We start from the raw sequence: 6085 nt of genomic DNA on the forward strand, positions 1-6085 counted from the left end.
TGGGATCTCATTGTGGTTTTGATTTGTATTTTGCTGATGGCCAGTGATGCGGAGCATTTTCTCCTGTGCTTGTTGGCCATGTCTATGTCTTCCTCAGTGAAATTTCTGTTCCTGTCTCCTATCCATTTCATGATTGGGTTGTTTGTTTCTTTGCTGCTGAGTTTAACAAGTTCTTTATAGATCTTGGATACTAGCCCTTTATCCGATAGGTCATTTGCAAATCTCTTCTCCCATTTTTTTTTTTTAAGAGAAGTGAGCCTTTATTTCCTTGTTTCACAAATAAACTTGGCTGAATTGGTTGCTTTTTGGTGATTAGTCAAAGAGACCAAATCCCATATCCTCGTCCGATTCCTCCGACTCTTCCTTTGCTTCAACCTTGGCTGGGGCTGCGGCAGCAGCAGGTGCAGCAGTGGTGGCAGCAGCCGCAGGAGCAGCAGCCACAAATGCAGATGGATCAGCCAAGAAGGCCTTGACCTTTTCAGCAAGTGGAAAGGTGTAATCAGTTTCCACAGACAAAGCCAGGACCCGCTTGTATCCATTGATGATAGAATGGGGCACTGATGCAACAGTCGGGTAACCTATCTGCAGACATACGCTGGCAACGTTGCGGACACCCTCCAGGAAGCAAGAATGCAGAGTTTCCTCTGTGATGTCAAGCACTTCAGGGTTGTAGATGCTGCCATTATCAAACACCTGCTGGATGATCAGCCCAAAGGAGAAGGGGGAGATGTTCAGCATGTTGAGCAGTGTGGCTTCGCTGGCTCCCACTTTGTCTCTGGTCTTAATCAGCTGCACATCGCTCAAGATCTCAATGGTGCCCCTAGAGATAGTGGTAATGCCTAAAGCCTGGAAGAAAGAGGTCTTCTCGGGCCCCAGACCTGTGTTCTGGGCTGGCACAGTGACTTCATATGGAGCTATGGCACCAGCACGGGCAGCAGCAGGAACCTTATGGTAATTTCTACAAGTTTTGAAAATCTCTTATTTATTTAGTATTCATGTGTCTGCACAGTATTTCAGAAGATCTATTATATCAATTTTGATAAGACATTAGTTTTATGTCTTTATGTCTGTTTTTCTACACTCCATTATATTTGATACAATTCTCATTTCTGCCTTTGTTGGATTGACACTATATCTTTTTTAAAACTCTTGAATTGGACCTGTACAACATAAAATGCCTAGTGATGTATGTAATTTTTAATGCAAATTTATGGCTAACTTATTCCCTCTAAATACTTTTTCATTAAATAAATACCACAAGTTTGTACAAGAATTTTCTTGTCTTTTCATATACAAAAACTAGTTATCAAAACAGTGACTATCTTTTAGGTTTTTAATATTTAAAAATTTCTGAAAGTATAGTTTTCCATATACTATTATTTGACATATGATAAACATCTAATTATAAAATATCCTATGGTTTTTGAAAGTTTGTGATATTGTTGCAAAATGAACCTTTTAGAATCTCTAAAAGAAGGTTTTTTTTTTTGTCTTTTAGTCTTGTTGACTGTTTCTTTTGCTGTGCAAAAGTTTTTATCTTGATGAAGTCCCAATAGTTCATTTTTGCTTTTGTTGCCTGTGTTCTCCTCTAGGATTTTGATGGATTCTTGTCTCACATTTAGATCTTTCAACCATTTTGAGTTTATCTGTGTGTCTAGTGTAAGAGATTGGTACAGTTTCATTCTTCTGCATGTGACTGTCCAGTTTTCCCAACACCATTTATTGAAGACACTGTCCTTTTTCCAGTGGATAGTCTTTCCTGCTTTGTTAAATATTAGTTGACCATAGAGTTTAGGGCCCATTTCTGGGTTCTCTGTTCTGTTCCTTGGACCTATATGTCTGTTTTTATGCCAGTACTGTAATGTCTTGATGATCACAGCTTTGTAGTACAACTTGAAATCTGGCATTGCGATGCCCCCGGCTCTGGTTTTCTTTTGCAATATTCCTCTGGCTATTTGGGGTCTTATCTGATTCCATACAAATCTTGATTATTTGTTACAGTTCTGTGAAGAAAGTCCATGGTATTTTGATAGGGATTGCATTGAATGTATAAATTGCCCTGGGTAGCATAGACATTTTCACAAAATTTGTTCTTCTGATCCATGTGCCTTTTATTTTTGTTGCCTGATTGCTGAGGCTAGGACTTCTAGTACTATGTTGAATAGCAGTGGTGACAGTGGACATCCCTGTCATGTTCTTGATCTTTTTTTATTAAATATTTTATTTATTTATGAGAGAGAGAGAGAGAGAGAGAGGCAGAGACACAGGCAGAAGGAGAAGCAGGCTCCATGCAGGGAGCCCAATGTGGGACTCGATCCTGGGACTCCAGGATCACACCCTGAGCTGAAGGCAGGTGCTTGACTGCTGAGCCACCCAGGCATCCCCCCCCTTAAAGATATTATTTATTTATTCATGAGAGACACAGTGAGAGAGACAGAGGATCCATTCATCTTTTAGTAGGATGATCTTTAACCTTCATGTGTTTGAATTTCTTCCAAATTTCTTCTTGTGATTGAGTTCTAGTTTCAAAGCATTGTGGTCTGAAAATACACAAGGGACAATTCCAATCTTTTGGTATCAGTTGAAGCCTGATTTGTGACCCAGTATGTGGTCTATTCTGGAGAAGATTCCATGTGCGCTTGAGAAGAACATGTATTCAGTTGCATTAGGATGATATGATATGTTCTATACATATCCGTGGAATCTGTTTGGTCCAATGTATCATTCAAGGCCCTTGTTTCTTTCATGATGTTCTGCTTAGAAGATCTGTCATTTGCAGAAAATGCCAGGTTGAAGTCTCCTACTATTAATATATTATTATTTAAGTATCTCTGTACTTTGGTTATTAATTGATATACTTGGCAGCTCCCACATTAGGGGCATAAATATTCATGATTGTTAGGCCCTCTTGTTGGATAGACCCTTTAAGTATGATATAGGTCCCTCTTCTTCTCTTACTACAGTCTTTGAGATAAACTCTAATTTATCTGATATAAGGATGGCTACCCCTGCTTTCTTTTGAGGACCATTTGAATGATAAATGGTTCTCCAACCTTTTATTTTCAGGCTGTAGGTGTCCTTAGGTCTAAAATGAGTCTTTGTAGACAGCAAAGAGATGGGTCTTGCTTTTTTATCCAGTCTGAAACCCTGCACCTTTTGATGGATCATTAAGCCCATTCACGTTCAGAGTTACTTTTGAAAGATATGAGTTTAGTGTCATCATAATACCTATTCAGTCCCTGTTTTTGTGGATTACTTCTTTGGGCTTCCTCTTTCTTTTCCAGGGTCCCCCTTAATATTTCTTGCAGAGTCAGTTTGGTGGTCACATATTCCTTTAGTTTCTGCCTATCTTGGAAGCCCTTTATCTCTCCTTCTATTCTGAATGAGAGACTTGCTGGGTAGAGTATTCTTGGCTGCATATTCTTCTCATTTAGGACCCTGAATAGATCCTGCCAGCCCTTTCTGGCCAGCCAGGTCTCTGTGGAGAGGGCTGCTGTTAATCTTTATCCCTATATAAGTTAAGAATCTCTGTCTCTTGCTGCTTTAAGAATTTTCTCTTTATTTTTGAAATTTGCAAGGTTCACTATTAAATGTTGAGGTGTTGAATAGTTTTTATTGATTTTGGGAGGGACCTCTCTTATCTCTTGGATCTGAATGCTTGTTTCCTTCCCCAGATTAGGGAAGTTCTCAGCTAGGATTTGTTCAAATAGATGTTGTGGTCCTCTCTCTCAGCCTTTTCTGGAACCCCAATTTTACGTAGATTCTTCCTTCTCAGGCTATCATTTATTTCCCAAATCCTGTCCTTGTGGGTTCTTAATTGTTTTTCTCTTTTTTCCTCAGCTTCCTTCCTTTCTATCAACTTGTCTTCTATGTCACTCACTCTCTCTTCCACGTCATTAACCCTAGCAGTTGGGACATCCAGTTTCGGATTGCATCTTAGTTAAAATATTTTTAATTTTGGCCTGATTAGATCTCAATTCTGCAGTAGTGAAGTCTCTAGAGTCCTTTACACTTTTTTCAAGAGCCATCAATAGCTTTATAATTGTACTTCTGAATTGAATTTCCGACATCGTATTTAAATCCACATTCTGTAACTCTGGCAGAGATTACTGTTTCTGGTTCTTTCTTCTGTGGTGAGTTCTTTCTTCTAGTTATTTTTTCCAGTGAAGACTGGCTGTATGAGCGAGCTGATTCAAGACTATCAACCATGACCTGAGTAAAATACACCCTAAATGATTCTAAAGAGGTCAGAAACCACAAAATAAAAGAAAGAAAAAGAAGAACAGAATAAAATAAAAGGATCACTAAAGTAAAAAACAAATTTTAAAGGAAAGTAATAAAAATAACCAAAAACAAAGAAGAAAAAAATTGGGGAGGAGGAATGGTGGTATAGAGAATGTAGATTTCCTGAAGGGACCTAAAGGGTGATCCTCTTGGTTCTGAGTGTATTTTGTTCTGTATGTTAGAAGATGTTCAATCCCAATGTAATATAAACCAGCAAAACTTACATAAAGACCCAACATTTAGCACAAAAACATAAACAAGATAAAAGAGGGGGGCAGAATGGGAAGGAAGAGAGAATACAATCCTACGGAATGAACCAACATGGTTTTCCACTTGGTTCTGGGTGTATTTTGGTCATGTGTTAGAAGGTACTAACTTCCACCAGTGTGAAACAGAACAAGACAGAGAAAACAAAAAGCAGAACCCATAACTCATATATCTACCAAAAGTAAATTGATTATGTTGAAGGGAATTCAGAAGTGAAAAATATATCTAAGACATGCAATTGTAGAAATATGAAAGCCAAAAAGGAAAAAGTTAAAAACAAAGAGTTGGTAAAATATTGTAGTTACAGTGGGAAAAGAAAAGAAATATTAGAAATTTTTAACCTGATAATGAGTCATAATGAAAAAAAAAAAAGAAAACAAAAAAAGGACCCTCTGTATACTGTTTTCCCTCAGTCCTGGAGCTTTCCAGTGTTGCGTGGTCCAGAACTTGCTCTTCACCTGTCCTTCCAGCTGGTCTTCTGAGGGAGGGACCTGCTGCGCTGATTCTCAGGTGTGTGTACCTGGGGGCGATGCCTCACCCCTGCTGGGTGCCCGGCTCAGTGGGAGCTGTTTACACCGTGAGGTCCCTGTTCCCTGGTGGCCCTGTCCCTCCCAGGCACACGGTGACACCAGGAAGAACAACACCACTGGTGGTGGCCAGGTCTCCAGCTCTGGAGTCAGCTCCTCCAGTAACCACCTGCCTGCAGCTCCCAGTCCTCATTGGACTATTCCTCAGCCTAGATGCTGCTGGGTGAATGGGGGTGGGGCACTGATCTGCACAGCCTGGGAGTGCCCTGTGGGAGAGTCCTCTCTGTCCTGTGCCCTCCCCACCTCCACCTGTCCTGGGGAACCAGGATATCCGACTTTGTCTGCCTCTGCACCCTGGGATCCAGGGCCCTGAACCGCTGGACCCACGCTCTCGGGGCTACCTCTCTCAAAGGAAACAGAGCACAGCCGCCTCTGGCCGTTGCAGGGCCCTGGCGTAGAGAGAGCTCTGGAGCCACGCCACATAACAGGTGGGCTTCTTCCAAATGCCCCAGAGGGAGGCGATGCTTCAGCCCCTTAGGCGATGGGACTGCAGTTTGTGGTGAGCTTTCTCAGGAGGCCCCTAGGCTTATAGTGTCTCTGGGAATCTTGAGGCTTCACTGCCCTTCCTGTGGTTCTGCCCAATTTAACCCTCTAAGCACTTTTCTGTCTGGGAAAACCTGGGTGCAAATTTGTAAAGTCCCCCCCATCCAGGGCTGGGCTTTTGTGCCCTGGAGGCTTTTGTGGCTCCCCTTTCCCCACTAGTCCCGGTTCCTCTCTCCCACTTGATTTATTTTTTATTTTTCTCACCTTCCTACCTTGTTAGAAGCAAAAATTCTCTGTAGCGTTCCAGCTGTTCTCTCTTTATATCTCTGGTTGGATTCGTAGGTATTCATGATGTTTTGAAAGTTACATAGGTAAGTTTGTGGGACCAGGTGATTTGAGGACCCCGACTCTTCTGCTGTCTTACCAGTCTCAACAACCATCCTTTTTTTTAAGATGGGGCAAGG

The 6085-nt window shown here is 41.3% G+C and overlaps 1 pseudogene; it reads right to left on the reverse strand.

Annotated features, from left to right (window-relative positions):
- Positions 1 to 233: 233 nt before the first annotated feature.
- On the reverse strand, positions 234 to 5271 carry LOC112922206 (large ribosomal subunit protein uL10 pseudogene; annotated as a pseudogene).
- Between the last annotated feature and the right edge of the window lie 814 nt (positions 5272 to 6085).

Source organism: Vulpes vulpes, chromosome 16 (genome assembly GCF_048418805.1).
Source record: "Vulpes vulpes isolate BD-2025 chromosome 16, VulVul3, whole genome shotgun sequence".
In the NCBI taxonomy this organism is placed as follows: domain Eukaryota; kingdom Metazoa; phylum Chordata; class Mammalia; order Carnivora; family Canidae; genus Vulpes; species Vulpes vulpes.